Source organism: Papaver somniferum, chromosome 10 (genome assembly GCF_003573695.1).
Source record: "Papaver somniferum cultivar HN1 chromosome 10, ASM357369v1, whole genome shotgun sequence".
Taxonomy (NCBI): domain Eukaryota; kingdom Viridiplantae; phylum Streptophyta; class Magnoliopsida; order Ranunculales; family Papaveraceae; genus Papaver; species Papaver somniferum.
The window spans coordinates 152,195,152-152,203,174 of record NC_039367.1 but is presented as its reverse complement, the minus strand read 5'-3'; the positions used below and the strand labels follow the sequence as shown (position 1 = coordinate 152,203,174).

General features: G+C 35.9%; 1 long non-coding RNA gene across 10 annotated transcripts; it reads left to right on the top strand.

The window, feature by feature from the left end:
• Positions 1-855: 855 nt before the first annotated feature.
• On the top strand, positions 856-3,749 carry LOC113319534. 10 transcript variants are annotated; one of them, XR_003345578.1, is made up of 6 exons: positions 856-991; positions 1,565-1,646; positions 2,694-2,885; positions 2,965-3,018; positions 3,172-3,284; positions 3,369-3,749. It is a non-coding gene; the product is annotated as an uncharacterized LOC113319534 (long non-coding RNA). The 10 variants fall into 10 exon arrangements; XR_003345583.1 differs by having other exon boundaries at positions 2,689-2,885; XR_003345579.1 differs by having other exon boundaries at positions 863-991; positions 1,576-1,646.
• The last annotated feature ends 4,274 nt before the right edge of the window (positions 3,750-8,023 follow it).

The window sequence follows — 8,023 nt, the reverse complement described above, 5'->3', positions numbered from 1 at the left end:
AATGTGAGCACTTTGCTAATATAATATACTAAAATTGGTGCAAGGGAGGAAATGGTAACAGTGGAGTCCGTGTACACTTATGCTGCTCTTTTGGAACTGCGACTGTATTGCCATGATTGATTTCTTTGTTTGTGTTTATAATCCTGTCTTGCTTATGATTGATTCTCAACTACTTCGATGATTATATTTTGGAACTGCGACTGTATTGCCATGCTTCTAAGGGCAAAATGAGGTTGTTTTCTTATCATTTTCTTTACGATAATTATACATTTGAGCTGCGATTGCAACATAACATATGTTTTTTTTCTTATCATTTACTGCTTAGCTGCATAAGTATTGTGCACCTAAAATGGACCCGCCTTCCGTACTGATATGGGAAGTGCCCGCAAACATACTATGCCGTCCTACTAGTCCCTAAAGTAGGACCACCTCCTCCTAAGTCTAACATTGTGGCCGGAAGGTAGAGCCAGTTCTTTCTCCTTTACCACCATCACCATCACCATCTCCTCCTTAGGGTACTCAGATAACTTTTCATAGAGTAGTATCACTAATACCTTTTTAAGTATGTTTCTATATGAATGACCATTGACCAGATATTTTTTTCCAACTTGTTTTGCTTTTCGTGAATCTATCTGGGCTTACTTTATTTCTGAGGTTAGACAAGACTTTGGAGCCTCTCTGCTCCCATTCTTATTATCTAGTTTGTTTTATTTTTTATGCTTAATTGGGATTGATTATTGTACAAGTGAGATAGAGGATGGGAACAAGGTTAGATATCTTGTTTGTGGTTATTTATATGAAAGGTGCGATCTTTAGAAATGTCTCAGGTGCGATGAACACTTCTTAACTCCGCCAATGCAAATGCTTATGTCATTTCATTGCCGGTCCCAAGCCCGGATAAAGGAGGAGGGGGAAGGAGATTAGTCGGGAAGGAATTCAAGTAATTGTGGTTGATGTTGGACCATCCTCAATATCGTCACACGTACAAGAGGTAAAGCTGGTTTGTTGCAAGTTTTCTTAAATTTATTTGTGTTGGTTCAATTTATTGGTTTTGGGGAGCTGTGTTTGTTCGAAGTACACGAGTAGGAAGAACTGTCTGTAGCAACCTAAGACTACTGGGGTGTCAATCTAGTCCCGGTGTAACAAATGCATTAGGTAATTCGTTTTTAATTTGGAACTTTATGATTTCAGTGATGTTTTTTTCCGTTGTAGTTAACTTCCTGATGTCAAATGCCTCATTTCAACCTAAATCAGATATGTTTCCTTCTAGGGCATTGCATAATCATCAACAGGTTATCTCTATTTTGACTTTCTGTATAAAGCAAGATTAGTTTCTCATTTTTAGATGCCATTGATATTGTGCTTTGATGAGCTATAGTGAGTGGTACTTTTCTTTAGGTGTTTTAAGATGAAACTGTCATTTAACTCACGTGTTAGTTTTCTAGGAACAAGTATTTGTAATCCGCTTGGGATAGGCTAGTTGTACTTGTCTCACAAGTTTTTTAGTTAATACGATAATAACAAATTTTAGTAATAATAACAAATTTTGTACTTGTCTCACAAGTTTTTGTTTAGGTTCATCTTCTCCGCAGTCTACAATCGAAACTCCATGATTCAGCGCAGCTTTGCACCGGGTGTTACACTAGGTAACAAAAAGGATCCAAGTTTTTTTTTGTCCAAAATAATAATTTGTTAACCATGTGTAATTCAGGACCGACATAGAAACTAGAATTCCTTTTTTCACTGTTCTGACTATGATTATCATGAATTTTGGACCTATCTTGTTCAGTTATCCTTATGTTCTCAATTTTGAGTACGGCTATATTCATTACTAATAGGGGTGGGACTTGGGTTGGTTGGGCGGGTTAAAAGGCTTGGCGGAGGCAGACCCGAGCTAGGAATCCTTTGCCCAGATTGCCCATCGAACCTGTGGAACCCATGGAGGTACTGCCCAAGTCTGCTCAAGTTATGTTCTTCGGGTTCCCCGAGTTCCTCGGGTTGGCCCAAATTTCGCTAGACATATGAGTTTGTTAATACGATAATAACAAATTTTAGTAATAATAAGATTTAATTGCTCAATTTATCTTAAATATCCAAATAACTGAAGATTATTAACAATAATATAAACATTTTTCTTATTGAATGATTTATTAAAGAGATAAATATAATTTATATTTTCATTATTAGATGTGATGATAATATCTAAAATTACTCTAAATAGATAATAATACCAACTATAAAAATAATTTTATATAACTACATCATAGTTCTTCGGGTTGGGCGGGTTGCTTGGGTTAGAAATTTTCGTACCCATGCTTGCCCAAATTTAACTCGGGTTTATACATTTTATGCCCAAACTTGCCCAAAGTTTTATTAGTAATCTATCCTAGTTCGGTGGGCAATCTGAGCTAGGAATCCTTTAACTCGGGTTTATACATTTAAACGTTAGTAATCTATCCTAGTTTTTCTTCTTCAAATACAATAATCCAGCTTATGTGAAGATGGTCAAATTAGAGATCATGATTAACCTTACATCTGATCAGTATATAGACTAGGTAACGAATCTGATCAGTATATAGACCAGGTAACGAATTTTTTGGAATAACCGTAGTTTGTATTTAAATAAGTCGTCGTGCTACCATGGGTTTGTGAATTGTGATATTTCTTGGTGTTTATACTTTTTTCAAGCTCAGCTGGAATTCAAGGAATATGCCGCCAAAGTTGGCGTAGATTTTGTCAGAAAACTGGTTTGCACTACTGATGTGCCATCAAGTTAGAAAGAGCAGCTGAACGCTGTATAAGTGTTTGATTGAGATCATATATAACTATGGCATTCAGGAGGCTATCATTTTCATCATCGATATCTCTAGGCGATATCCTAACACGTAAGTTACTGTAACACAAAGTTTATATGATTAAAAAATCAAAATATTAAATGCTTATCAGAGTCCTATTTTCCTGCAGCTATCAGTCCATCATTGCAATACTTTACGAGGGATTAGACACCTGAAAGCAAAGGTACTTCTGAAGTTAACATTTAATGTCCAGTGTTGAGTCTCAATTTTTATTCTTTAGTATATGTTTATAATTTTGTTTCTGCTGACATCCATGATCTGTATAATTTATGAAATACGCAAAACGAATTGACAATGCTAATGATCTCTTTGATAGGTTTCTTGGAGAGCTTCCCAGAAGATCCTCCTCTGGTTCAGTTACATTTCCTTACGGTCACTATTAAATTGTTTATGAAGAATCCAACAAAAGGCCCACAAAGAATGATTTAGGTTTGTTGCTTCGATGCTGGATCAAGCGTCAAAATGTGTATCCTTGTTATTGATGCTCCTGCATTTTCAATTGCACCATTGCAGGTAGTCCTGAATAATATTACTGTTGAGACGGACAATCCAATTCTGCGTGGGGCCTATAATTATTTGCAAGTCCAACACGGTATTTCCAGGCTGCAAGTCCACAGAAGTAATCGGCTTCAGACAATAAATATGGTGGAGATGTCCTCAAATCCAACACGGTATTTTCCAGGCTTTACATGTTAGGGAGGACGTACAAGTTTAAGCTTCTCGCAAAAACCATCAAAAAGGATGGGCGACTAAAGGATACATTGACACTACTAACGAATTTAGTTTCGTCTTCTTGTATTTGTAAAGAAAGAAATGATTCAATCTTTATTTGTATGACTCTTTTGCTTGTTTCAAAAGCATATTAGTAACGATATTATGAGAAATTAATATAGTGCTTTTATCTTTTAATTTGATGTGGCGAACATCAGAAATGCAGATACATACCTTGAGTGTGATGTTTGAGAACTATATGATCAGCTGTAGATGGTGACAGATAACCTGATATATATATCTATATTATAAAAAGAAGTGTTGTGTGTGTAGCCTGATAATTCCGACCATCGATTTCGTCATCCCACGGCGTGGATCGATTCGTTATATGTTCTATATAGACGTCCGTCGGATTATTGGGTTTCCAAAATACCACGTTAACTACGTTTCATAATAAAAATATGGGAGAGGGATATATTCAAATTTCCTTATCTGACTACGTTTTGAGAGATACTTGCGTTTCATCTACAAGGGAAAACAAAAATCAAAAAAGGAAACCAATGCAAAAAATTTCGCAAATTTTTTTTTCCAAAAAAAATGTAAATAGCCGTAGGACATTAGCACAATATCACAGTATCTATATATGTATTAGGTATCAAGTTAAACTAACTAAGTTATGGTAAGGTAAAGTAAGGAATTGGAGAAAGTTGTTGGGCAGGAAGCTTCACCCGGGTGCAACCTGGTGCTTCATTCTCTTCTTTACGCAACAAATTAAGACAAAGCAAAAAGAAAATTTTACCAAATAGACACGAACTCAAAAACACGAATAGCACCCCATGAAATCATCTCTTGCAAATTAAATACCCAATGACATAAATTAATTTGCAATTTAAAGAAAGCACGAGGAGCAAGCATAAAACCTTGCCCAAAAACATAAAAAATTAACAACCTAAAAGTTTGACTCGGTCAATCAGACCTTTGAGGATGCAAATGTACAAATTGCTGAATGGAGACAAAGTTGTACAACAAAATGGACAAACAAACTCGGTGTAGTTTACTAATAGAGATATTAGATTAACGCATATTACAAATTAGCCTTGGGACAGATCCAAACATTGACTTTGGCCATTCTGCCGGTTGGACCGTTAGTTCGCGAAATGTACATCCGTCCGTCCGTTGTATATATGACGGGGATTTTATTATTTTGGACGTTCGGGATTGATGCCACGATATAAGAATATATGACTTTGAAGTAATAATAAGGATGTTATAAAAAGAAGTGATGTCTGTCTTGGGTAATAGACGGCCCTTGATTTCGGCAATCCGACGGCTGAGAAAGATAGTTGGCGAGATTTCTATCCATCCGTTCGTTTTAGACATATAATTTTGAGAGATATTTACATCCGTCGGTTCGTGAGATGATCTTCTTTTAATATTTTGTTTTAGACGGCAGGGATTATGCCCCGGCCCGGTGCAAAACGAGACTCAACATTTCCTCATGTGACTCGAATCAACATTTCCTAATGCGTGTCGGTTTCCTTGAAAGTTTTCATGCACTAACTATAAATATCCTTTCTGATTTTACCAAAAACAAAACAACAAATATTAGTTTGAAGACTATAGATTTTACCTAATCACGGCTAATTTTAATGTGGATATCATATTTGCCTTTAAATTTTCTAATACATGATTTTGAAGTTCACTTGTTGGGATCTGGTTTGATCTGCATCATGTTTCATACAAGACATATTCTTTTGCAACATCCCCATTGTAGAACAAAGTCAAAAAGACTTGGCGCATGAATTTTTTTTATTTGAACTAAGTTTTACGAGCTGAATTTCCACGAGGGTAATCCCTGCCGTCTATTATGACCCGCCTAATTGAACACGCTACTCTGACCCGACTAACTAACACGGTATAATATGACACGACCAACTAAATATCAGGACCGTTGTGGTATTGACCGGACTAACTAAATATACTCCCGACTATTATAGATGGACTAAAATATGGGAAGACACTGGCCGACCGACCAAACAATAGACAGAGCTCTAAAAGCGGCCGGGGTGATACCTAATATATATATATATATATATATATATATATATATATTTCAGTAAAATCCAAAGGCCTAATTTTGGAACAGTAGATCTGTGTTACAATAGAAAAATATAGTAACAGTTCCCCTGTGTGACAGATTGTGGAGACGTGTTTCTACTTGCACGAAATAGAACAGATGGCAGAGGCTGTGGAAACGTTACTAACCAAATCCGTAACATTTGAAAACTGTGTCAGAAAATCTGCCACAATATCATTTATTCAGTGTTACTAAAGGCCTTTGTAACACTTGCAAAACGTTACGATTAGGCGCATTTGGTGTTATACGTCTTGTTTAGGAAACTGCATAACTTAAAATTCTTCATCAAGAAATGGAGTAAAGATAATTTTGGTAATGTAAGAAGGGAGGAGGAGGAGCTACTTGAGAAGATAAAAGCCTTAAATCTGGCTGAAGAAACTGCAAGTCTTTCTACTGCTTAGATAACTTATTGGTAAACCTCAACTCAGTTAAAGTAACTAGACCAAGAATGACTCATCAATGAGCAAAAGTCCAAGGATTCAAAGAGGGTGATAAAAATATAATTTGTTTTCATAAGATGGCAAACGCAACAAGAAGAAGGAACTGTATCACTAAGTTTGAGGTGGAAGGAGTGGATGTATTTAACCAAGATGTGATAAAAAAGGAAATTCAACAGTACTATAGTAATCTCTTTACAGCTTCTAATCCAGTAAATCCTTCCTTTGATAATATGAATTTCAGAAGCATTGAGTCAGTGCAACAGGCATGGTTGGAGAGGGCTTTTGAAGAAGATGAAGTTTTACAAGCAATAAAGAGACGTGGTGCTAATAAAGCACCAGGCCCGATGGGTATAATTTGGAATTATTTAAGGCAGGTTGGGGTTTCTTGAAGAATGATATAATGGCAGCTATAAAAGAATTTCATGATAAAGAGAAGCTTGACTGGAGATTAAACATGGCATTCATGAAGTCAATACCAAAAAAGCAAGATTCAGCAACAGTTAAGGATATCATATATCAGTAGCTTCTATAAGATTATCTCTAAGTTAGTTGCAGAGATAATTAAGATTGTCATGCCTAATCTTATTTCTGATGCTCAAGGTGCCTTTATAAAGAGGAAGCAAATTTTAGATGGAATACTCATAGCTAATGAGTGTATTGATAGCATACTAAGGCAGAACAAACCAAGAATTCTATGTAAAATTGATGTGGAAAAGGCATTTGACAATGTTAATTGGTGTTCTCTTTTTAGCATCCTTAGGAAAAATAGTTTTGGTGAGAAATGGATTAAATGTATAGAATGGTGTGTAACAGGAGCTTAGTTCTCAATTCTAGTAAATGGGGAGGCTACTAACAACATAAGACCATCTAAAGGAATTAGACAAGGTGATCCCTTGTCACCTTTTCTCTTTCTTTCAGTGGTGGAGGTACTTTCCATGTTGCTGAATGAAGCAGTGAGTGATAACAGAGTTGGTGGTTTCCAGGTGATTGTAGGTGGAACAATGATTTCTCATCTCCAATTTGCAGATGATACGATCATCATAATTAATGCTTCAAAGTTGGAGGTAAGGAGGCTTTTGATTATTTTAGTTTTGTTTGAGGTGCTGACTGGTTTGAAACTAAATTTGGATAAAAGTTCCATGATAAATATTGGTACAGATGATTTGGTTAATGAATTAACTATGGAGTTGGGATGTAAGAGATTGAATCTTTACCCTTTACTTATCTGGGAATGCCCATTAGTGCTAGCAAGAGAAGTGTGGCAATCTGGGAGGTGGTTATTGAAAGAATGAAGAAAAAGTTAGCTCCATGGAAAAGAAAATTTCTCAATAAAGCTGGTATCTAGAGTGACATTAAGTAAGAGTTATCTAGAAAGTATTCCAACCTATTACATGTCTTTGTATTATCTTCCTGTGGCAGTGGAAAAGAAGTTGAGCACCATTATGAGAAAGTTTTTATGGGGTGAGGACGAGCAGAAAAATAAAATGAGTTGGGTTTCTTGGAAAAATATTTGCAAATCAAGGAAGAATGGTGGTTTGGGAATCAGGAGTTTAAGAATGATAAATAGATCTTTGCTTGCTAAATGGCATGGAAGGTATTGTGTGGAAAAAAACAGCTTTGTGGAGAGAATTATGTGTGAGAAAACACAGACTGGGGAATTTTTTATAGTGCCAATCCAGACTAAAGAAATAATGGGAAGGAGTACGTGGTATGATATTTTGAAAGCCAACAAAGATTTTTATGAAACAGTTAACATCAAGTTGAAGAATGGAAAGTATGTAAGATTCTTGCACGACTAGTGGACGGAGAATGGTGCTCTAAAGGATAAATATCCTAGATTATACAAAGTCAGTAATCAGAAATTTGAAACAGTGGATAAA